The 26,991-nt window shown below is 37.1% G+C and overlaps 1 protein-coding gene across 2 annotated transcripts in view; it reads left to right on the top strand.

The window, feature by feature from the left end:
* The window catches only part of SPIRE1 (spire type actin nucleation factor 1), a 216,143-nt gene that overhangs the window by 106,596 nt on the left and 82,556 nt on the right, over nt 1–26,991 (top strand). The gene's annotated exons all lie outside the window — the stretch shown is intronic.

Below are 26,991 nucleotides of genomic sequence, written 5' to 3'. Positions count from 1 at the left end.
CAGGTATCAACTATCCATTAGATACTGAATCAATTTTTCTTAAGCACTACTAACTGCTTGCTTTTCTTGAAGCTAGATCATTCTGAAAGTTTCCTGTTAGACCTATGAGTGCAAACATATGGTATCTGTCCTTCTCTGCCTGACTTATTTTGCTTAGCATGACACCCTCAAGGTCCATCCACTTTCCTACAAATGGCCATATTTCATTCTTTCTCATTGCCATGTAGTACTCCATTGTGTATATATACCACATCTTCTTGATCCACTCATCAGGTGATGGGCATTTAGGCTTTTTCCATGTTTTGGCTATTGTTGACACTGCTGCTATGAACATTGGGGTACATGTGCTCCTATGCATCAGCACGTCTGTATCCCTTGGGTAAATCCCTAGCAGTGCTGTTGCTGGGTCATAACCCTAAGAAGCCAGCAACCAAAACAAAAACATCTCATCTGTGGTAGCATAAAAAGTGCATGGACTGGAACTTTGAACCGAGGTGGGCCTGGAAAATACAACTCGGCTCAACCGAGGCAAAAGGAGATCGGACTCAGAGTGGCCTACATTTTGTAGTTCAGCAGAGCGTGGCGTGACCCCGGCCTATCTAATCTCTGCAGACACCAAGGCGGAGCCTCTGAGAGCAGTCTCTGAGACCTACCACATCAAACCACGTCTATCCACGAAAGGGAGCTGCTGGTTTTGTTTTTTTTCTTGTTTTTGTTTTTGCTTTTTTTATAATTTTTTTCTTTTTTTTCTTCATTTTTTTCTTTTTGCCTTTTTCTGTATGTATTTTTTATTATTTTTACTTAAATTTTTAAAAAATTTTACTTCTTATTTTCCTTTCTCCTTTCTCCCTTTTTTTTTCTTCTTTACCTTCTTGCAATCCAGATATATTCTCCTATATCTCATCCCTACCTCTCCTCTCATCTGGTCATACACTTTTAGACTGTCCACTGTCCTTTGTTGTCTCTGACCCCCCTTTTTTTTTTCTTTTTCTTTTTCTTTTCTTCTTCTCCTCTTTTCGTCTCCTTCCTCCCCATTCGCCTTATTTTCTTTCCCCCTGTTAATGTGTTTGTTTGTTTGATTTGTCTGTGCGTTTGTGTGTTACTGTTACCATATCTTCTTTATACATTCATCTTCTGATGGACACTTGGCACTGCTTCCATAATTTGGCTATTGTAAATAGTGGTACAATAAACATACAGGTGCATCTGCCTTTTTAAATTAGTTTTATTTTGATGTAGTCCAAATAGTTTAGTTTTACTTTTGTTTCTCTTGCCTCAGCAGACATAAATAAAAATTTTGTTATGGCTGATGTCAGTGGAATTACATCCTGTACTCTCTTTTAGGATGTTTATGGTTTCAGAAGGCCTTATATTTAAGTCTTTAATTCATTTTGAATTTATTTCTGTGTGTGGTATAAGAAACTGGTCCATTTTCATTCTTTTGAATGCAGCTGTCCAATTTCCCTAACACCATTTTTTGAAGTGACTATCTTTTTCCTATTGCATATTCTTGCCTTCTTTGTCAAAGGTTAACTGAGCATATAATCATGGGTTTATTTCTGGGTTTTCGGTTCTGTACTCTTAATCTCTGTGTCTGTTTTTGTGCCAGTTCTATACTGTTTTGATTACTATAGCGTTGTAGTAGATCTTGATATTTGGGATTGTAATACTTCCAGTTTTGTTCTTCTTTTTCAAAATTGCTTTGGCTGTCGGAGATCTTTTGTGGTTCCGTATAAATTTTAGGATTCTTTATTCTAGTTCTGTGAAAAGTGCTGTTGGTATTTTGATAGAGATTGCATTAAATCTATAGATTGCTCTGGGTCTTATGGACATTTTAATAATATGTGTTCTTTCAATCCGTGAGCATGGAATATCTTACTATTTGTTTATATCATCTTCAGTTTCTTTCATCAGTATTTTATAGTTTCCAGAGTATAGGTCTTTATACTTGGTGGTTTATTTCTACGTATTTTATTATTTTTGGTGCGATTGTAAGTGGGATTGTTTCCTTAATTTCTCTTTCTGATGCTTCATTATTAGTGTATAGAAATGTAATGGATTTCTGTGCGTTGATTTTGTATTCCGTGACCTTACTGAATTCATTTATCAGTTCTCATAGTTTTGGGGTGTCATCTTTATAGAGTTTTCTATAAATAGTATCATGCTGTGTGCAAACAGTGAAAGTTTTACTTCTTCCTTGCTAATTTGGATGCCTTTTATATGTTTTTCTTGTCAGATTGCTGTGGCTAGGACTAAAGTACTATGTTGAATAAAAGTGGTGAGAGTGAACATCCTTGTATTGTTCCTGATCTTAGGAGTAAAGCTCTCCGTTTTCCAGCATTGAGTATGATATTAGCTGTGGGTTTTTCATATATGGCCTTTCTTATGTTGAGGTATGTTCCCTCTGAACCTACTTTGTTGAGGATTTTTATCATGAGTGAATGTTGTGCTTTGTCAGATGATTTGTTTGCATCTATTAAAATGATCCTATGGGTTTTTATCCTTTTTCTTGTTGATGTGATGTATCCTGTTGATTGATTTGTGAATATTGAACCACTTTTTTGCATCCGAGGAATAAATCCTTCTTGATCGTGGTAAATGACTTTTAAATACATTGTTGGATTCAGTTTGCTAGTATTTGTTGAGGATTTTTGCATCTATATTCATCAGAGATATTGGCTCATAGTATTTGTGTGTGTGTGTGTGTGTGTGTGTGTGTGTGTGTGTGTGTGTGTGGTGTCTTCATCTGATTTTGATATCAGGTAATGAATCTGGAAGCTTTCCTTTATTTTTTGGAATAGTTTGAGAAGAATAGATGTTAACTCTTCTTTTCATGTTTGGTAGAATTTACCTGTGAAACTCTCTGGTCCTAGGTTTTTGTTTGTTGGGAGTTTTTTTTTGGTAACTTACTTGGTTTTTTTTTTAAATATTTTTCTAATGTTTATTTATTTTTGAGAGTGAGAGACAGACAGAGCAGGAGCAGGGGAGAGGCAGAGAGAGAGAGGGAGACAGAGTTCGAAGGAGGCTCCAGGCTCTGAGCTGTCAGCACAGAGCCCGATACAGGGCTCGAGCCCATGAACTTGAGCTGAAGTCGGATACTCAACCGACTGAGCCAGCCAGGCACCCCATCTTATTCAGCTTCATTGGTGATAATACATCTGTTTACATTATCTGTGTCTTCCTAATTCAGTTTTGGGAACTTGTTTATTTCTAGGAATTTATCCATTTCTTCCAGGTTGTCCAATTTGTTGGCATGTAATTTTTGATAATATTACCTTATCCTTTGTATTTCTGTGATGTCAATTGTTATTTCTTTGCTTTCACTTCTGATTTTGTTTAAAATTAAATCTGTTCTTTCTTTTTCCAAGAATCTTTTTTATTAAATGCAAGTGTGTGAATCCATTTTATTAAAGAAAGATTTTCATAAAGCTTCCTTACAAATGAGAAATGTCCAACCAGTTTTCCATATGACTTGCTTTTTACTGTCTTTCTGCCATTCTTTTTCCATTTTAAAAGATGTAGTACCTCTTTCAGGAAGGGATAAGGACTCAGGAAATAGGCTACACATTTGATAATTGAACTATTTTATAGTGGATTTGGATAAATATTTAATAGAGGTGATTGGAATTAATATTCATGTAGTTGATTATCTCATTTTAGCTGTTTTCTTATATTATTATTCATCAGTGTCTGTGACTTAAAATGTTATGTGTAGAGTCCAAAGCGGACCACAAGTTGAATTACCATAGTGTACATCACACAGATGGTTGTGAAGATTCATGAGATCTCTATAAAGCAGTGTAGCATCTGGCACGCAGTAAAAGCTCAGTACATGGGAGGTGGTGAGTCTCATTTCTTTTGTAACTAAAATACAGAGTTTATCTGAAGCACTAGTGTAAAACTTACGATGACACACGGTTTGGGGAGGGATACAAATGGGAAGTGCAAGAGTGGAAGGAAAATATTCATCTATACTGGCCTTATAAGACTAATTAGCTCTGGTAATAAGTGACAGATGTGTCATCCTTAATAAAACACCTTAAATAAATTCATTTTATATGTGTGTGAATAAGAGCTCCATGCATTCCTCTTCTGTCCTAGCCAGGATACTGCTTATTGTTATAGGCCAATGAAAAACTATGTTTATTTTTTTCAGGATTTTATAGAGTTAGACCAAGAGGAAAGTCTTCAATGGGGTGGAAAAGGTGAAAAAATAAAAGTGTGTTATTTGAAGAATAATTATAAATACCTCATGGACTAGCTTTTCCTCCTGGACAGAACCAGAGGATGTAAGATCCGTTTAAAAGCTTCAGAGTAAACATCTGAAACTACATTCTCAATTAAGCTTTAGTAAATAGTAGAAAAGATGACTTTTTAAGCTCGTAATTATCTTCTCCAGCTTGTTAAGTTTGAGATTACCTTCTCCAGGAAACAAGTGCTATTTTTAGGGTATAAGTATACTCCTGTGGGGTTAGAGTAAATTAAATGTACCAGTGAAGCCCTTCCAGCACACATATTCTCAGGAACTGTTTCTGAGCTTAAAGAACTGTAGTAATAAGTATTTTTTCTACTCTATTACTATGTGAGCTTAAAAAAAAAAGAAAAGAAAAAAAATTTTTTTTTTTTGCTCTTCATTAGAACTTTGCATTGTCAAACACATTGAGACATTTAAACATTATAAAAATTAATTTAAATAAAAATCTCACAAGCAAAGTAAAACAGGAGTGGTTAGTGGCTGTATGGCAGTACCTGCAGAGACCAGCCAGGTGCTGACCGAGGGCTGGGGACCCTGCGGACCCTGCGGCTCCAGCCCCACCTCACCACACCACCATCTGGCACCACCACAGATTTAGGTCTTTGTAGACATCAGTTCTGTGCTGTTTTCTCATCTCTTTGTTGATCTCTTCTCACCCCTTTCCATTTTTCTCTCTGGAAACTAACCCATTTTTAGAGAGACCTCCTCAGTGCCCTCAGGCCCTTCTCAGACTGCTTGCTCCACTGAGGGTAGTCCTTTCTGCTACTTCCCTTTCAGAAAACTGCCCTTTCCTGCATAGCTTCTTATCTCTGCACCTGGGTGAGTTAGAAATACTCTGTCTCTGCTCTGCTGCTTCCAAACAGTTGCTGTTCTTACTTGTACAGAAAGCTCATGCCATCTACTTCTGTTATTATTTTTTTAAGTTTATGTATTTTGAGAGAGAAAAAGAGAGAGAATGTGCAAGCAGGGGAGGAACAGAGAGAGAGGGAGAAGGAGAATCCCAAACTCCACGCTGAATGCGTGGAGCCCAGTGTAGGTCTAAAACTCCTGCACCCCGAGATCATGTCCTGAGTCGAAATCAAGAGTCCAATACTCAACTGACTGAGCCAGCCAGGTACCCCAGGTTCTGGTATTCTTAAACCCATTGTCACTATCATCTGCCACCATTTTGTGTGATTTCTTTGATAAAAAGAAACTCTAGCTCTGTGTCCTTGACTTCCTCTCTACTTCATTACTCTGCTTACCTGAACACGCTTCTAGCCTCAGAACCACTTACGGTAATTCCACCTTGGATATCATGGGCTCTTGTCCCCCACTTCCTAACTGTAACTTCTGCTTTTCGAGCTCTTTCCCTCACTGCCACCTGAGCTCATCTTCCAATCTCTCGACTCCCCCATTTTTCTTTCAGTTTTTATCCCTTCCTGGATGTATGTCCTTTTCTGTGCAAACTAGGCTCAGTCACTTTAACAGGAGTTTGGGTCACATGTCCAAACTGGGTTGTTATCCTAACCTCTCACCAGTCCCTTCGTCACTAAATCCTCTTCATCAGGTTCATCTTTCACATTGTCTGTGGATGATTCATGTCGATCACAGATCTGACCTGAGGAGTCTAGTCACATAGGTATATGATCTTTCAGGGCAGACCCTAGGCTGGCGTTCCCTGGCAAGCCCCAACAGGGGAAGGTGCCCTCCCACACGTGACTTGGTGCATAGCCAGGGTTCTGCACACTGGTTTTCTGCAGGGGGTGGCAAGAACAGTGAGCATCCTCACTGGGCTAGCCATGCTCATCCACATATCTGCATGCCTAGCCCAGGCACTTTCACCAGGGCCTTGGCTGACATGCTTTCCTCTGCTCTCAGAACTTTCTGTCTCTGCCCTTCCTTCTTTACCTGCCATCAGCCCCTGGTCCATAAAATGGCAGGAGCCATTTGTCCAGTAGTCCTCAGCAGTGAGGGGATTTTTCCCCACTTGCCTGCATGTCACCCTAACTTTTGCCCAATGTCATTCTGTGGGGGAGAATACGGAACCAGAGGAGCAAAACATCCTTGTTTGCACTGTTGCAGCAAGTGACTTAAGGCTGGATTGGTACTTTCAGTTCAGTTCAGTTCATTGTATCTGACCTTAAGACCCCTGGTTGCTCAAAAGACCCATGAAGCTTTCCTGGCTAATATGGCTACCCATCAACTGTAGAGGAAAATTAAAACTCTGTTCTATTGCACACAGGGCCCATCAGGGTGTTTCCCCTCCTTATGTTTTTATTGTCCTTTTCAACACTATCTAATCAAAATTATTTATAGTTTCTGAATATATCATGCTCTTGTAGGTCTGTGACCCTTGCACATTCTGTTCTTTCTGCCTGGAATTCTCTTCTCCCATTGTCTGCCTGGTGAACTCCTATTTATCCATCTAAACCCTGCTTCCATATTGCCTCTGTGAAATATTTATGACCTCCTCTAGCCTAACAGAGTTTAATGCACTCCTCTAACTCTGTATCTTATTCATCTTTTAGTCTTGCACTTCTCACACTCTGAAGCAGTTATTTGCTTATGTCCTTGTGCTTTTTTTCTCCACAGCTGGACCAGATCCTTCTTGAGATAAATGACTATGTTTTAAATCATCTTTATGCTAATGACTCTTAATGTAGTATCTGCACATAGGAAATAGTTCAGAAATACTTGTTGAACTGAAACAATTTATACATTATACCTGGGTTTGTCTAGGACATCAGAGGTTTTCTTCTTGTTGAAAGAAGTCAGTTTTGAAAGCATTTGTGATGATTAGAAACATTTCAGCCAAAGTATTCTAGTAAAAGGAGAACTTTTATGGGAATATAGATGAGGTCTTTGAGTGCTCTTGCTGTTCTTTAAATTTACACATAAATTTTCATTTAAAAGTGAATCTTGATAGGACAAGCTATAGAATATATGGCAGTCCTGAACTTAAGAACATTCTGTACCTATCTGTACAGGTTACATAAATTGCTTGTCAACATTGAAGTTTTAGAGGTAGAGTCTTAACATGGTCCAAGTGGATTTGTTTTTCCTCTGCAATATGTGCTTCTTCCTTGAAATTATGAATATTTTCATACATGTTCATGTATGTATGGTAGTCATTTTAACCTTTTCTCAAGAGTACTAAATTCGCAAAAGTAATAAAAGTCTGCTAATTTGAATACTTTTTCTAAAGATCTTAAAGTACTTTACACAGGCATACCTCATTGTGTTTCAGAAATACTGCATATTTTGGGGAGTTGTTTGTTTTTTCTTTTAACAAATTAAATGTTTGTGGCAACCCAGTGTCAAGTCTATCCATGACATTTTTCCAACAGTTTTTGCTTGCTTCGTGTCTCTGCGTCACATTTTGGTCATTCGTGCAGTATTTCAGACTTTTTCATTCTTGTCACATATGTTATGGTAATCTGTGATCAATGATCTTTAGTGCTATTATTGTAATTGTTTGTGGGTACCACAAATTGCGCCCATATAAGTCAGCAAACTTAATCAATAAGTGTTTGTTCCGACTGCTCCACTGACTGGCTGTTTCCCCTCTGTCTCCCTCTCCTTGGGCATCCCTATTCCCTGAGACAAAACAGTGTTGAAATTAGGCCAATTAATAACCCTACAGGGGCCTTTAAGTGTTCACGTGAAGGGAAGAATTGCCTGTCTCTCACTTTAAATCAAAAGCTAGAAATCATTAAGCTCTGTGAGGAAAGCAGATTGAAAGCCAAAATAGGCTGAATGCTGGGCCTTTTGTGATTGCAAAGGGGAAGTTCTTAAAGGAAATTAAAAGTACTGCTCCAGTGGATACATGAGCAATAAGAAAGCAAAACGGCTTCATTGCCGATATGGATAAAGTTTGAGTGGTCTCAATAGAAGATAAACATAGTCATAATATTCCCTTAAGCCAAAGCCTAGTCCAAAGGTCCCAACTCTTTCCAGTTTTTTGAAGCTGAGAGAGGTGAGGAAGATGAAGAAGAAAAGTTTGAAACAAGCAGAGGTTAGTTCATGAAGTTTAAGGAAAGAAGCTGTCCTCATAACGTAAAAGTACACGTTGAAGCAGTAAGTGTTGATGTAATAGCTAAAGCAAGTTATCCAGAAGGTCCAACTAAGGTAGTTCTTCATCTGTTGGAAGAAGATACCATCTAGGGCTTTCATAGCTGGAGAGGAGAAATCAGGGCCTGGGTTCAGAGCTTCAAAGAACAGCTGACTCTCTTGTGTGTGGCTGATGCAGCTGGTGACTTTAAATTGAAGCCAGTGCTCGCTGACCATTCTGAAAATCCTAGCACCCTTAAGAATTATGCTGACTCTACCCTGCATGTGTCTATAAATGGAATAACAAAGACTGGATGACATCCTGTCTGTTTACAACATGGTTGATGAAATATTTTAAGCCCATTGTTGAGATTTAGAAAACAAGAAAGAAAGAGATTCCTTTCAAAATATTACTGTTTACTGACAATGCACCTGGCCACCCAAGAGCTCTGATGCTATCCAGTGAGATTACTGTCATTTTCATGTCTGCTTAACACATCTATTCTGCAGCTTGTGGATCAAGGAGCAATTTCAGCTTTCGAGTCTTTGTTATTTGAGAAATATATTTTGTAAGTCTATAGCTGCAATAGATAGCGATGTCTCTGACGGAGCTGGACATTATTTGAAAACCTTCTGGGGGACACCGGGGTGGCTCAGTCATTTGAGCATCCAACTTTGGCTCAGGTCATGATCTGACAGTTTGTGGGTTCGAGTCTTGTGTCAGGCTCTGTGCTGACAGCTCGGAGCCTAGAGCCTACTTCAGATTCTGTGTCTCCCTCTCTCTCCCTCTCTCTCCCTCTCTCTCTCTCTCTCTCACTCTCTCTCTGCCTCTCCCCTGCTTGCACTCTGTGTCTCTCACTCTCAAAAATAAACATTTTAAAAAATTAAAGCCTTCTGGAAAGTATTCACCATTCTAGATGACATAAACATTTGTGATTCAAATCACAAAAGAGGGAAAGAGGGAAGAGGTAAAAATACCAACATTAACAGGAAATGGGATGAAGTGGCTTCCAAGCCTCATGGATGACTTCAAGGGGTTCGGGACTTCAGAGGAGGAAGTAGTTACAGCAAGAGAATTAGAATTAGAAGTGGAGCCTGAAAATGTGACTGAATTGCTATAATCTCACAATAAAACTTTAATGAGGGAGGAGGTGCTTCTTATGGATGAACAAAGGAAGTGGGTTTTTGACAAATTGTTTTATTTCCGTATAGTTGGCACACAGTGTTCCGTTAGTTTCAAGTGTACAGCATAGTGATTCAACATTTCTATACGTTATGCTGTGCTCACAAGTATAGTTTCCACTTGTCACTATACGACACTATTAAAATGTCAGAAAGTACTTTTTTTGAGATAGAATCTACTCGTGAAGATGCTGTGAATATTGTTGAAATGACAAAAAGAATTTCGACTTTGACATAACTTAGTTGATAAAGCAGAGGCTGGGCTTGGGAGGAACTTCTGTGGGTAAAGTACTATCAAACAGCATCACATACTGCAGCAAAATTCTGAGAGGAAGAGTCAGTTGAGGCAGCAAACTTCATTGTTGTTTTATTTTAGAGAAACTGTCACAGCCACCCCAACCTTCAGCAGCCACCACCCTGATCAGTCAGCAGCCATCAACTTTGAAGGCAGAATCCTCCACCAGCAAAAAGATTACAAACTGGCTGAAAGTTCAGATGATGTTTAGCATTTTTTTACCAATAAAAATATTTTTTAAATTTTTTAATGTTTATTTTTGAAAGAGAGAGACAGAACATGAGCAGGGGAGGGACAGAGAGAGAGAGAGAGAGACACAGAATCTGAAGTAGACTCCAGGCTCTACACTAGCTGTCAGCACAGAGCCCAACGCGGGGCTCGAACTCATGAGCTGTGAGATCATGACCTGAGCTGCAGGCAGACGCTTCACTGACTGAACCACCCGGGCATGCCAGCAATAAAATATTTTTAAATGAAAGTATATACATTGTTTTTATAGATCTACTGCTATTGCACACTTAGTGGGCTGAAGTATAGTGTAAATATAACTTTTATATATACTATGAAAACAAAAATATTCATGTGACTCACATTATTGTGATATTCATTTTATTGTGGTGGCCTGGAACCAAACCCACAATATATGTGAGGTATGCCTATATATTTAAGAATCAGACAGTATTTCAGGGGCTCATGGGTGGCTCAGTCGGTTAAGCATCTGACTTCAGATCAGGTCATGATCTCCCAGTTCATGGGTTTGAGCCCGCATTGGGCTCTGTGCTGACAGCTCAAAGTCTGGGACCTGCTTTGGATTCTGTGTCTCCCTTTCTCTCTGCCTCTCCCCAACTCATGTTCTGTCTCTCTCAAAAAAAAAATAAACATTAAAAAAACCAAAATGTATAATGAATCAGACAGTACTTCTTCTGTACCTGTGAGTTAGTATGTATCAAGTGGAATTTTCAAAGTGCTGACCTCTGATTTAACAAGTTTGATTATCTGATCGTCAGTTATGTTTCACATTCCCTCTTACCTGTACGTGTGTGCACACACATGTGTGTAAAACTAGGGTAAAATCTTAGTATCAAAACATTTGGAAAAAATATTTGAGCTCAGTTGCTGATAATGTTCCTGATTTTACAGGCCAAAAATACTTCATGTTAAATTTCTTATATGCTGAATGGACAGTTTATTATAATATAAGTAAAACCCCTAACCTGTTGTCAAGTGTTACTGATTGTTCTGACATAATTATGCTTATTAGACCTGGCTTACTTTACAAAGCACAGGGCCTTGTAGTTCATCATCTATTTACTTAGAATGCAAATTCATTTTTATTCTAATCTTTTTATGATGTGATGATTTCCTTCTTAATGAATGGGATCCATTAAGGTTACTCTCTGAATGATAGAGAAGTTTTGGATAGGCCTGCTATTACTGTGTCTCAATAGCAATTTGATATTCTTGAAAGTAAGTACATATTCCTGTGTCGTAAGCAATTTGATATCCTTGTATGTAATTACAGATGAGGAGACAGGCTAAACAATCCAGTTAGCGCATCAGGTTGTATGTAAGAATTGACAGCCCGGGTCCTATCGCCAGTAACCCATCACCACCCAACCCTACCAGCAAGTGTGGCCGGTGAGCATGTGTGCTGGAGAGTGGAGAATTTAGCTTGGCAGTTTCAAATGTAAATTTTGTGTCGTAGAAAAGGAAGTTATATTAATGAAATTGTCCTTTCCTCCATTGCTATCTAGGTAGTGTTTGATCATCAGTCCCTGTGTTGTTATTGTTAAATGAAATTATTTATTAGTTCCTCAAACTGTGCTCCCTACTGCTTGCCTGTATTATATTCCTACAGCTATAAATTGGCCTCTGTTGTTTATTCTATTTAATCCTAATGAACAGTCCTGTGACTTTTACTTTGAGAATTGGCAAACTAAGGCTTACAGAGATTGGGAGCTAACACAGAAGTAAGCTGTCAGCGCTTTGACACCAGCATTTCCATCTTCATGCTTATTTTCATTCCCGTAAAAATGCTCAAAAGTTTCCTCTAAGAACAGTCACATACAGTAGACCATATTGGAACAAAGTTGAGGAGTTCCTGAAAGAAAATATAGATGTATGCTTTGATACAGGCTTCTGAGCAGGATTGGAAAGAAGTTTATGGGAGCCAGAGAGAATAAAATTTAGAACTGGGGGAGAGAGGGTAAATGAGAGAGAGAGGGAGTGTGTGTGTGTGTGTGTGTGTGTGTGTGTGTGTGTGTGTCTGTCTGTCTGTCTGTCTCACACATGCACACAAATGGGAATGGGGTGGGAGGAAGGAAGGTATCATGTTGAGTTTAGGTATGAAATAATATGGAGGTGTGAAATGGGAAGAGACAGAAGTGTGATAGAAATGTCGAAGATTGAGATAAAATCATTTTAAGATTAGAAGTCAGTTGATTTTATTCCAGTATGTTCCTAGCATCGTCTAGGCATCATTGCCTCCTTGTTGAGAGTGGATAGTGTGTTTGCCCCCAACCCCAAATATACAGTAAATATATTGTTTCACAATGGAATATTTACTGTATTTCTATATTTACTAGAGTAGAAAAAGAAAAACTTGAGGTATCAGAGAAGTATAGTGTGTAAAAACAATCTTTCTTTTGAAAGAAGAATCCTTTTTTCAAGCAAATAACCAGTATATTAATACTGGTCATTTTTATTTTTATTTTTTAACTTTAGAGAAAGAGAGTGTGTGAGTGGGGGAGAGGGACTGAAAGGGGAGAGAGTGAGAGAGAGAGACAGAGAGACAGAGAATGAATATGCAGCAGACTCCATGCTTAGCACAGAGCCCAGTCCCATGACCCCGGGATCATGACCTGAGCCGAAATCAAGAGTCAGACACTCAACCCACTGAGCCACCCAAGCACCCTGACGCTGATCATTTTTAAAAGCTCCTTTATTGTTGGTGAATCATTTTCTTTCACTCATTATTCATGGGACATCAGTTATATAGCCTTTGCTAGATTTTTAGAAAGGGAGGAAGAGAGGGCAATTAGATATGGTAAGGCTCCTCTAGTTGTAAACTTCCCTGCAGAAACTACAATTCATGGGGTTGAATCTTTGTTTTATTCATTCTCATTTTTGTAACAGTCTTGTATAGGCAAAGTGTATACTGATAAACATTTTAAGTATGTGCCCAGTAAAATTTGCTATGAAGTTTTTATATACTATTTTAAACTTGAGATGGATTTTATAGGAAAGCAATTCAGTGTTGAAGATTTTACAGGAAAGCTCAATGTTGTCAATATTGAGCTATCACATTCTATATATAACACAGTGTTATATATAATACTCTTTATATATAAAAATTCTGCATTTTAAAATCTAATGACAAAGAAATCCCTATAAAGAAGAAATTCCTAATACAGTAATATTAGGCATAAATTAATGAACAGTATATATATTCATATGTATACATATGTCATATGTTCATATTATCACAATAAGAAGGCAAGTAAAATAGATTTTAAAGTCATAATTTCTCTTGTCTAAGAGATTGTGTACTCAAAGTGATGAAAATTTTCTCTCCCTTTTCACTTTCTGGCATCATACACATAGATAACCCTAGAACTAAAGTAAAATATTCCAAACATTTTGATCTCTAAGGGATAAGTTGTCTCATATAGTTAAGCCATCCTGGATTTCTTAAGAGGCAGCCTCTCCAAGTGTGGATTGTCACTTCTGATTATCCAATTATAATGATCTTTGATCTCTTCTCAAGTGTGGTGCTTAATTAGTTTCTTATTGACATCTTTTTTTAAATTTTTTAAACATTTATTTATTTTTGAGAGAGAGAGACAGATCATGAGCAGGGGAGGGGCAGAGAGAGAGGGACACACAGAATGGGAAGCAGGCTCCAGGCTTTGAGCTGTCAGCCCAGAGCCCAATGTGGGGCTTAAACTCGGGAACTGTGAGATCATGACCTGGGCCGAAGTCGGACATTCAATTAACTGAGCCACCCGGGCGCCCCTCTTATTGACATCTCAAACTTATAAATTCTATCTTCATTCACTGTTTTAATTATGGTTTTCCATTTTCATCTTTCAGGCCTGTGCTGAATGAACATCTCCTTAAACCTTCCCTAAACACTCATGTGTGTGTGTACATACATATATAAATATGTATTTATCTCTCACACTCAGCCTCTTACCTTCAAATCAGTTGCCCTCTTTATTTCCATCCTCACAGTTATCACAATTGTCTTGATGGTCTCTTTTCTTACACATCGGTGTCTGCCACTAGAAAATAATCTCATGAAGGGCAGAGATCTTTTCTATCTAATTTACTGCTGTATCCCAATGTTAATAGGACTTTTAAATATTTGATCAGTGTTGAATGAATTAGAGAATCTGTGGTTCAGCTACTTTAGATCTTATTTCTTACCATCTATCTTTAATCTTGGTCCCTGACACTCTTGACTTGTCTCGAGAATGTAGAGTCTCCTTCATGTTCTCACTGCCTTGTGCCTTCCTCATGCAGTGGTCTGATCTCTCTTGCCTGGGCCATGGACAAGCCTTCTGATGCAATTTTCCTTTTCACGTACAGTCTATGCTCTAGTGTTATGCCCCTGTGTAGAGACCTTGTTGGCTACTTGGTACTTTAGGTGGAAAATTTAGACTCCTTGTCATGACATAGGGGACTATTCACAATCAGACTTCAATCTTAACCTCTCCAGGTCCTTCATTCACTGTATGCAACCTACCTTGCAGTCTCTGACCACCCGGGGACTCTGCACCTACCTGTAGTTCCTGTTCTCACTTAGACAATGCTTATTTGTGGGGCTGCTGGGTGGCTCAGTTGGTTGAGCATCTAATTTCTGCTCAGGTCATTATCTCTTGGTTTTGGGTTCAAGCCCTGCATTGGGCTCTGTGCTGACAGCTCAGAGCCTGGAACCTGCCTCAGATTCTGTGTCTCCCTACCCCCACCCCTCCCCCACTTGCACTATGTCTCTCTCTGTCTCTCAAAAATGAATAAATGTTTAAAAAATGAAAATGCTTACTTATTCTTAAGGCCTAACTCACATGTCTACTACTCTGAAATGTTTTTTTTTATCCAAGTTTATTTCTTTATTCTCTGTACTTATTGATAGAACATTGCTTTAGTTACTATCACTTATCATACTGTATTGTGTTTATCATTAAAATAAATGATAATGAATTAGTTGCTTATGGTGATGGAAAAAATGGGGATTAGTACTGCTTTTTCATGTTTTAGAAGTAATGACAACAAAAAAATGGATCTTGAGATAGGAAGTGAGGATGTGAAAGAGGTGTCTATAAATCTCAGCACGGGAGAAGCAGTGAGGGAACTGGGCTGTTTGGAGAAGGACTGAGAGAACATAACGCCCACACGTAGCTGTCACAAATGCTGTTGAGTGAAGAAGCACTCATTTTAGAACTAGGAACAGTTGGCAAAGTTCATTCATGCAACAGATATTTAATGTGTCTCCTGCATGATAGGGTCCGCTACAGTTAATAATAGGTAATACTTATTCTGTACATACTCTGTTATAGATACTGGTCTAAGATTATATGTGCACTAATTCATATAGTTCTCTCAATAAGCCATCCATTAAGTGTCATTATTATTTCTATTTTTACTGGGGATATAATGGTGAACAAGATAAATGGAAATTCCGTCCTCACAGAATTTACATTCAAGTAGGAATGACAGTATAGGAGCACTCATTTCAATAGTGTGATGAGGGTCATAATGGGTGACCTCAGGACCCAAGGGAAGCTCCTAAAAAGAGCGCCTAACCTAGGGAAGGATACAGTTTGTTTCCTCTACCAATACAAATAGCTACAACTGTTTAAAAGTAGTATTATGCCTAGACATTCAAATTTAAGAAGCACAGAGAATTCCAAACAAGATGAACCCAAGGAGTTTTACACCAAGGCACATAATAATTAAAATGTCAGGATTAAAGATAGATAATTTTAAAAGCAGCAAGTGAGATATAAAAAGTTACCTACAAGGGAAAACATATAAGACGATCAGCTTATTTTTCAGCAGAAACTTTCCAAGCCAGAGGGGAGTCCTACAACTAAGAGTACTCTCCCAGCAAGGTTAACATTCAGATTTGAAGGAGAGAAAAAGAGTTTCATAGACAAAGAAAAGAAAGGAATTTATTGCCACTAAACCAGCCTTACAAGAAAGGTTAAAGGAACTTCTTTAAGTGTAAAAGAAATGGTCATAATTAGATATAAGAAAATTATGAATGAAAAGATATGAAGTATGTCAATATATACTTAAAAGGTGAAGAAAGAAGTAAAAAGGGAAGAGGGGAAGACTTTTCTTTTTTTTTTTTTTTCCCAAGAATGTGTTTGAACTTAAATGACCATCAAATTAATATAGACTGCTATATATTTAGGTGTTATATATGAAGTTCATGGTAACCACAAACCCAAAACCTATGATAGATGCACAAAAATAGAGAAAGAAAGCCAAACATAACACTATAGAAACTCATCAGTCACAAAGAGCAAAAGAGAAGAGAAACAAAAAAAACTACAAAACCACCAGAAAACAAATTTTAAAATGGCAGTAAGTACATACATATCAATAATTACTGTAAATGTGAATGGCCTAAAGGTGCCTGAGTGGCTTTGGTTGAGCATCCAGCTCTTGATTTTGGCTTAGGTCATGAGATCAAGCCCCATGTGGGGCTTCTAGAGACTCACCTCAGACCTAAAGTCACATACAGACTGAAAGTGAAGGGATGGAAAAACATTTACCATGCAAATGGAAGTGAAGAAAAGCCAAGGTAGCAGTACTTACATCAGACAAAATAGACTTTATTTTTTTATTAATTTATTTTTTTAATTTATATTCAAGTTTGTAAGCATAGAGTGCAGCAGCATTTTCAGGAGTAGATTCCTTAACACCCCTTACCCATTTAGCCCATCCCCCCTCCCACAGTCCCTCCAGTAACCCTCTGTTTGTTCTGCATATTTAAGTGTCTCATGTTTTGCACCCTCCCTGTTTTTATATTATTTTTGCATCCCTTCCCTTATGTTCATCTGTTCTGTGTTTTAAAGTCCTCATATGAGTGAAGTCATATATTTGTCTTTCTCTAATTTTGCTTAGCATAATACCCTCTAGTTCCATCCATATAGTTGCAAATGGCAAGATTTCATTCTTTTTGATTGCTGAGTAATACTGCATTGTGTATATATATATATATATACAATGTATATATGTATATATATATATATATGCATTGTATATATGTGTGTATACACACACACACACACACACACACACACACACACACACACACCACATCTTCTTTATCCATTCATGCATCATTGGACATTTGGGCTCTTTCCATACTTTGGCTATTACTGATAATGCTATCAACATTGGGGTGCATGTGCCCCTCTGAAACAGCACACCTGTATCCCTTGGATAAATACCAAGTAATGCAGTTGGTGGGTCGTAGGGTAGTTCTATTTTTAATTTTTTGAGGAACCTCCATGTTGTTTTACAGAGTGACTGCACCAGTTTGCATTCCCACCACCAGTGCAAAAGAGATCCTCTTTCTCCACATCCTCGCCAACATCTATTGTTGCCTGAGTTGTTAATGTTTGCCATCCTGACACGTGTGAGGTGGTCTCTCAATGTGGTTTTGATTTGTATTTCCCAGATGATGAGTGATGTTGAGGATTAATTTTTTCATGTGTTGGTTGGCCGTCTGGATGTCTTCTTTGGAGAAGTGTGTATTCATGTCTTTTACCCATTTCTTCACTGGATTATTTGTTTTTTGGGTGTTGAGTTTGATAAGTTCTTTATAGATTTTGGATACTAACCCTTTATCTGATAATGTGGTTTGCAAATATCTTCTCCCATTCCGTTGGTTTCCTTTTAGTTTTGCTGATTATTTCCTTCCCTATGCAGAAGATTTTTATTTTGATGAGGTCCCAATAATTCATTTTTGCTTTTATTTCCCTTGCCTCTGGAGATGTACTGAGTAAGAAGTTGCTGTGGCCAAGATGAAAGAGGTTTTTGCCTGCTTATCCTCGAGGATTTTGATGGCTTCCTGTCTCACATTTAGGTCTTTCATCCATTTTGAGTTTCTACTGTATATGGAGTAAGAAAATGGTCCAAGTTCATTTCTCTGCATGTTGCTGTCCAGTTTTCCCAGCACCACTGTCTTTATTCCATTATATATTTCCTGCTTTGTCAAAGATTAGTTGACCATACTTCTGTGGGTTCATTTCTAGGTTCTCCATTCTGTTCCATTGATCTGAGTGTCTTTTTCTGTGTCACAAGACAAACTTAAAAACAAAGACTGTATAAGACAAAGAAGAGCTTTACGTAATGATAAAAGGATCACTCCAACAAGAGGATATAGTAATAGATTGTGTATATCTATGTACCCAACACTAGAATACCTAAGTGCATAAAGTAAATATTAAGAGACATAAAGAGAGAAATTGATGGCAATACTATAATAATAGGGGACTTTACCACTCCACTTACATTAATGGACAGATCAGTCAGATAGAAATTCAATAAGTAAACTGTGTCTATGAATAACACATTGGACCAGATGGACATAACAGATATATACAGAACATTCCATCCTAAAACAACAGAATATACATTCTTTTAAGTCTACATGGAACAGTCTCTTGAATAGATCACACATTAGGTTCTAAAACAAGCCAAGAAGATTGAAATCATATCATATACATCTTTTCCAACACAACAGCATGAAACTAGAAATAAATCACAAGAAAAAGAAACTGGAAAAACACAAACAAATGGAGACTAAACAACATGATATTGAACAACCAGTGGGTTAATGAAGCAATAAAAGAAGAAATAAAAAGTACATGAAGAGAAATGAAAACACAACAGTCCAAAATCTTTGGGACACAGAGAAAGCAATTTAAAGAGAGAAGCAAATAACAGTACAGACCTAACTGGAAAAAAAACAGAAAAAGCTCAAATAAACAATCTACCCTTGCATCTAAAGGAACCAGAAAAAGAAGAATAAAGCCCAAGGTGAGTAGGAAAAAAAAAAGGAAATAAAAAAGATCAAAGCAGAAACATGACATAGAGATGTAAAAAAATAGAAAAAAATCAGTGAAACCAAGAGTTTGTTCTTTGAAAAAAATAAACAAAATTAGCAGTCTCTTAATCAGACTTACCAAGAAAAAAAGAGAAAGGACCCAAAAATTATGAATAAGAGGGGAGAACTAACAGGCAAGACAGAAATACAAATGATTTATAAGAGAATAGTACAAAAGATTATATGCAAGCAAACTGGACAACCTAAAAGAAATGGGCAAATTCTAAGAAATATACAGTCTTTTAAAACTGAACCAGAAAGAAATAGAAGATCTGAACTGACCACTTAGGAGTAATGAAATTGAATGAAACATGTAAAAAAGAGTTAATGCCTCTTCACTTCAAACTATTCCAAAAGATAGAAAAGGAAAGCTTCCATATACCTTTTACGCGGCCATCATTACCCTAAATCCCAAATCAGACAAAGACAGCACAAAAAAGATAACTCCAGACCAATATTCTGCAAAAATCCTCAACAAAATATTAGCAAACTGCATACAACAATACATGAAAAAATCATTTACCACAATCAGGTAGGATTTATTCCAAGACTGCAAGGATGGTTCAGTATTTGCAAGTTAATCAACATCAAACACCACATCAATAAAGCTGGTAAAAATGATATGATCATCTCAATAGATGTGGAAAAAATATTTGACAAGTTTCAACATCTATTGGTGATTAATAACTCTCAACAAAGTGTGGTTACAGGGAACATACATCAACATAATAAAGACCATTTATGAATGATCGGAACTAATATCATACTCAATGGTGAAAAACAGAGATTTTTCCTCTAAGATCAGAAACAACACAAGAATATATAGTACTAGATGTACTTAGTACTTTTAATACTATAGTACTATAGTACTTAGTTACAACAATCAGACAAGAAAAAGAAATAAAAAGCATTCATATTGCTAAGGAAGTAAAACGTTCACTATTTGCAAAGGACATGGTACTGTATGTAGAAGACTAAAGATTCCATCCAAAGCTACTGGCAGAAGCGTACCTGGGTGGCTCTGTCAGTTAAGTGTCTGTCTTGGGCTCAGGTCATAATTTCACGGCTTGTGGGTTCAAGCCCCATATTGGGCTCTGTGCTGATAGCTCAGAGCCTGTAGCCTGCTTCGGATTCTGTGTCTCCGTCTCTCTGCCCCTCCTCTGCTCGTGTTCTGTCTCTCTGTCTCTCTCTCAAAAATAAATAAACATTTAAAAAAATAAAAATAACTGGCAGTAATAAACACAAGTGGCAAGATACTTAATAGTCACAAATCAGTAGTGTTTCTATACACTAATAATTAAGTTGCAAAAAGAGAAACTTAAAAAGCACCAAATAGTCATCAGTGGACGAGCAGAGGGAAGCAAGGCCCCAGTCCAGAGTGCTGACCTCCTCCAGGGCCCAGAAAGGAAGTGGGAGGGAAAGCAGAGGTGGGCATGTCAAGGGAGCAAGTGTCAAAGGACAAGGCCACGAGCAGTCAGATGTTGAGCAATAAGCAAGCTGCTGGAAAGAAGCTACAGAGAAGAAACTCGCTTCTCTCAACATTCTAGGCTTATCTGACCTGTGTAATCAAGGAGTCCCCTGGGCCCTTCAGCTCTCAGATACAAATTCCAAATTCCAGCTAATCAGATGCAGTTTAAGGGATATTGTTGGTCAAATGCAAGTTCTGACTTGCAGCACCTTGGGTAGGATGTCAGGCTTGGACGGACGGACACACACACACACACACACACACCACCACCACCACCACCACCACCAATATAGTTGCACCCAAAAATGACACAAATAATTGGGAAGATATTCCATGCTCATGGATTGGAAGAATTAATATTGTTAAGATATTCATATTACCCAAGGCAGTCTACAGATTCAGTGCAGTCGGTATCAAAATTCTGTTGGGTATTTAATTTTAGAACAAATAATCCTAAAATTTGTGTGGAACTACAAAAGACCCAAAACAGCCAAAGCAATCCTTAAAAAGAACAAAGCTAGAGGTATCACAATCCCAGACTTCAAGATGTAGTACACAGTAGTAATCAAAACACTGTGGTACTGGCACCAAAAACATAGGTCAATGGGACAGAATAGAGAGCTCAGAAAGAAACTCACAATTATATGGTCAATTAATCTTTGACAAAGGAGGCAAGAATATACAATGGAGAAAAGACAGTCTTTTCAATAAATGGTGCTGGGAAAACTGGAAAGGAGTATGTAAAAGAAAGAAGCTGGATGGCTTTCTTACACCATACTCAAAAATAAACTCAAAATGGATTAAAGACTTAAATATAAGACTTCATATCATAAAATCTTAGAAGAGATTACAGGCAGTAATTTCTCAGACATCAGCCATAGCCACATTTTTCTAGATATGTCTCCTAAGGAAAGGGAAACAAAAGCAAAAATAAACTATTGGGACTACATCAAAATAAAACGTTTTTGTACAGCAAACAAAACCATCAGCAAAACAAAAAGACACCCTACTGAGTGGAAGAAGACACTTGCAAATGATATATCCAATAGAGATTAATATCTCAAATATACAAAGAACTTACACAACTCAACATCAAAAAAATAAACAGCCCAATTAAAATATGGGTAGAGGACCTGAATAGACATGTTTCCAAAGAAGACATATAGATAGATGACCAGAATACACCTGATAATATGCCCAACATCACTCATCATGAAGGAAATGCAAATCAAAATCACAATGAGATATCCCCTCACACCTGTCAGAATGGGTAAAATTAAAAAGACAATGAAGGGGTTGTGGGAGGGGGCATGGGCTAAATGGGTGAGGGGCATTAAGGAATCTACTCCTGAAATCATTATTGCAGAATATGCTAACTAACTTGGATGTAAATTTTTAAAAAATAAAATAAAGAAGTAATAAGTATGGTAAGGATGTGGAGAAAAAGGAACCCCCGTGCATTGTTGCTGGGAATGCAGACTGATGCAGCCACTGTGGAAAACAGTATGGAGGTCCCTCAAAATAAAAATAGAATTACCAAAAAAAAAAATAGAGTTACCGTATGATCCAGTAATTCCATTATTGGGTATTTAATGAAAACACTAATTCAAAGAGATATATGCACCTAAGGTTATTATTTATAATAGTCAAGATACAGAGTATTACACAGCCATAAGAAAAAATGACATCTTGCTGTTTGGGACAACATGGATGGACCTAGAAGGCATATTATGCTAAGTGAAATAACTCAGACTGAAAAAGACAAATACTGTATGACTCCACTCATAAGTTGAGTAAAAAAAAATGAATAAATGAAAAGCAGAATCAGACCTATAATTACAGAAAACAAACTGATGGTTGTCAGAGGAGAGAGAGGTGAGGGGTTGAGCAAAATTGGTGAAGGGGGGTGTGGGAGAGCTTCCAGTTTCGGAATGAATAAGTCATGAGAATAAAAGTCACAACACAAGGAATACAGTCAATTATATTGTGACAGTGCTATAGTGGGACAGATGGTAGCTACACTTGTCATGAGCATAGCAGAATGTATAAACTTGTCAAATCGCTACATTGTGCACTTAAAACTAGTGGAACATTGTGTGGCAACTATATTCAAATAAAAGTAAAATTTTTTAGAAAACTTAAAATACAAGTAACATTATGCCAGTGTCTTGACTTTCTGAATGTTTTAATGATCCTTAGTTACATGTGACTTTATTCTAAACCTCATCATTCAAATTGTTTTGACTAGTTAAATCTTACCCTAAATTTAATGATGGGGGGATGATCTCTAGATGCCTAGATTAGAGTTTATTTTTAGCTGCCGATATTTGACCAGATATTGGAATTGTAGGGTAAGAAGATGAATTGGAAATAAGCGTGGCTCATTATGAATCTTCACAATATTACATGAGTGGTTTTATATTACATAATCATAACTACTGCTGTGACACTTCATTAAGTGTCCTATTATTATTAGTGCTATAAGAAATCAAAATTTCATGATGAAATCTTTGAGCTGTTTATCTTAGATAAGATTATTACCAAAATATTTTACTTAAAATGGAATATGTGTCTGTGTATGTGTGTGTATATATATATATACATATATATGTATATATATATGTATATATATATATAGTATCTTTTGTTGCTAGGGGAAAAGCAATGTTTTTGGAATTGACTAAGCTGTTATTAAATATTTTTATATTTTAAAAAAATCAAATAACCACATTTAATTACCTACAATTTATTGGAAAAAATCAAATATAAGTATTTAGCATCCACTGTCTCTTACCGGCTCATAGCCAAATCCATCTGTGTTATGATACCATTGCCAGTGACCACATTCAGTCATACTAAGGCATCTGCATGTGATATGACTTCTGACATATTCTGCTTGACTACACTTGTGAAGATAAAGCCATAAGACCTCTATCTCATTTACATTTTAAGATGTATTTTAGGAGTGCCTGGGTGGCTCAGTCAGTTGAGCATCTGACTTGACCTCAGTTCAAGTCTTGAGCTCAGGGTTGTGAGTTCAAGCCCTCCTTCTGGCTCTGCACTGGGCATAAAGCCTACTTAAAAAAAAAAAAAAGTTTAAGAAAAGTGTATTTTAATCAGCTTTCTCATATTCCCTGCCTATCATTCTCCTCATGCCTCCTCACACTTACAATAATAAAACTGGCATTTAAGTTAGCTGGAAATTTCTCTCTACAGCTAAAATGGATTTGTATGCCACCAAGATGTGAACATACCATTTTTTGAAAGAAAGAACTGCCACCAGATGTCTGTTTGTAAGGTTGCCATTTGTTCATTTTAATTAGATCATCCATCATTTGTAACTCTTCACAGCCCTTGTCAATGTCTATTTTTTCTATTGATTTATTATTTTGTGAATGTTAGTAAATGTGCAGAGCATTCACCTCATCAGAAGTAATTAAATTACCCTCTTTGTCCTGGGTATCTTGCTCTTATCACTGTTCTCCCTGCAAGGGGCGCCTGGGTAGCTCAGGTCATGATCTCATGTTCGTGGGTTTGAGCCCCACGTCGGGCTCTGTGCTGACAGCTCAGAGCCTGGAGCCTGCTTCCAATTCTGTGTCGTCTTCTCTCTCTGACCCTCCCCTGCTCACATTGTCTCTCTCTCTTTCTCAAAAATAAATAAAAACATTAATATATATAAATATATATATATTCCCCCTGTACAATGTTGCAGAAGAATCTTTATTTAAGATATCATGTAAGGGTACCTGGGTGGCTCAGTCATTAAGCATCTGACTTTGGCTCAGGTCATGATCTCAATGGTTTGTGAGTTCGAGTCCCACATCAGGTGAGTTCCAGCCCCTCTTCCAGTGAACATGAGCCCTACCTCTATGGGTAAAACATAAGCCCTGCTTCAAGTGAGACCCACTCTTCTCTCTTTCTCTCCCCCCCCTGGAATTTTGTCTCTCTCCCTCTCTCTCTCTGCTTCTCGCTCTTGCACTGTCTCCCTCCACCCCATAAATAAATAAATAAATAAATAAATAAATAAATAAATAAATAAATAAAATACCATGTAAGAAGTCTTCTACCTCACAGGTTCTATAACATCTTCAATTTAATTAACTTTATTTTAACAAATTTACATGGTTCAAACATTCAAATTATAGTAAATCATACCCTTCTGCGACTGCTGTCCCACAGACAATAAATACTATTAATTTGTTCTTTGTCTTTATGGAGATATTTTATCCATAACTAACAAAAACATAATGTTTTTTTCTTCCCTTTTTATGCTGTTCTGAACTTTCCTTTTTTCATTTAATAATATATCTTGGAGATGATTTCATATCCGTACATAGTGTTTACATCTGTTGTGACATTGTAATATTCTCTTGTGTGGATATACTATGGTTGAATAATCAGCCCTCTTTTAGATTACTTCTGGGGCACCTGAGTGGCTCAGTCAGCTAAATGTCCAACTCTTGATTTTAGCTCAGGTCATGATCACACGGTTTGTAAGTTTAGGGTTCTGCTCTGGCAGGATGGGGACTGCTTGGGATTCTCTCTCTCTCTCTCTCTCTCTCTCTCTCTCTCTCTGCCACTGCCTTGCTCACGTGTGCACATACTTCCTCTCTCTCTCTCTCTCTCTCTCTCTCTCTCTCAAAAATAAAGAAACTTAAAAAAGATCACTTCTGATCTTTTGCGGTAACAACAGTGCTGCAATGAATAGTTTTAAAGCTATTTTTCATGGGCATAAATGTATGTAGGATAAATTCCTAAAATTTGAATTGCTGGTTCAAAGGACGTGCAGTTTTAATTTTCATAAAATATGAAATTGTCTTCGATAGAGGTTTACCAATTAGTTGATCCTCTCCTTAGCATGGTATAAGAGTGTCTGTTTTCCTACACAGTGTGTTTTTTAAGTGATAGGTAAAAGTTTGTATTCCTTAGTTTTAGTTTACATTTTCCTTATTATGAATGAATGAGACTGGGCAACTTTTCAAATGCTTAAGAGATATTTGTATTTATCAATTGCCTATTCATATCCTTTGCCCATTTTTCTAATGTAGCATTCGTCTTTACTTACCCATTTATATTTATTAAGAAAAAAGCTTTTTGTGAGATAGACTGCAAATACTGTCTATGATTTTTTAATGGTCATTTTATGATTATCACTGCACTTCTCTGTGTGTGGAGACTTGATGAGTGTATAGCGGTGACGAGTGGGTAAGTATGAAAACTGAAAGGGTAGTTGTATTAGGGAGATACGGTGAGTCCAGCTGCTTGAGGCAGAAACAGTCATGAAACCCTCTGCGCGTGTGTGTGTGTGTGTGTGTGTACAAAAATATTGGAAGAATTTCGAAAAAATAGTGTTTTTGTAAAATCTAGAAATTAATTTTCTTCATTTTGATAACTTTGTCTATGGTTTTTGTAATTTCTTTAGTGAACCATATAAATCCAAATTAAGCTTTACAGAAATTATCAACTCCTAGTTTAGCATCTTAACATTTTATATTTTTTAATTTAATAAAATCCTGACTTTCTCTCATATTTGTTGTAGTTACCTTCTCCTAATCATATCCCTTGAGGAAAACAGTGTGTTATATCTCTAAGAAAGTGCCATAAAACTTGATGAAAATATAAATCATTTTCTTTTGTAATTATCCATAAACTCTTTAATGTCCATGGGAGACTTCCAGTTATCAGCTGAACTGCTATTAATTACCTGGCAGTGTTTCATACCCTAATTTTCAGAACACTAATTTTGGGCAGGTCAGTATGATAAAATCCCTTTTCTTGCTTTTCTCTGTGGTAAAGATATCTCAGAAAGGACATCATGGCTGTTAATCTTTGTGGCTGATATACATGTTCTTTTTATTATAGGCAACATTTATATAAGTGATTTTGTGACTCAGGAAATATAGTTAATAGTAAAAAAAAAAAGGTTTACGGAGTTACGAAAACATTCCTTTGTACACATTTAAAACTTTTTAACTGAACACATGTGCTCAGTACATAGAGGAATATCAATAAATGATAAATGGCTTTAAATGGTTAACAGTATGGAGGGAAATGGTCATCACTGAAATGCTGTTATTAAAGTATTCTTTTAATACATGAATATATTTCTAAGGGTGGTTTAATCTAAAAAGAGGCGTTTATGTGTGAGCTGATATTGAACCTATACAAATGAATTAAAATTATTCTGTGAGCATTTGATATCTTGTGATTGACAGAGTAGATTTTATTTATTTATTTTTTTAAGGTGCCAGGAACTGAGAGTGTTGGCTTGGGGCAGTGCTATTTCCAGCTTGAGAATGGTTATGTCAGACATGCACGGAGTTGATTGCCATGTGGGTGCTCAGTTAGAACTTTCTCACCATATTCCAAGCTCGGGTTGGCATCTGTTACTACATTTGTGCATACAGAGTAATGTATTCAGAAGCCAGAGTATAATTGACAGAAGCTTGTCACTAAAACAAGAAAAATACGTAATTTAATTTCAAATAACTCATTTGTTTTTGCTAACTAGAAACCTGAGACTTGTAGTTGCACATTTGTTCAGGCCTGTTCGATTATAGTATTCACAGATTCTCAGCTACTGTATTTGACTCATTTGTGAGTAAGGATTCTGATTTCATTAAGAGGCTAGAGAG

Source organism: Suricata suricatta, chromosome 14, assembly GCF_006229205.1.
Source record: "Suricata suricatta isolate VVHF042 chromosome 14, meerkat_22Aug2017_6uvM2_HiC, whole genome shotgun sequence".
Taxonomy (NCBI): Eukaryota; Metazoa; Chordata; class Mammalia; order Carnivora; family Herpestidae; genus Suricata; species Suricata suricatta.
The sequence above is the reverse complement of the archived record's forward strand: the minus strand, read 5'-3'. Positions and strand labels throughout refer to the sequence as shown.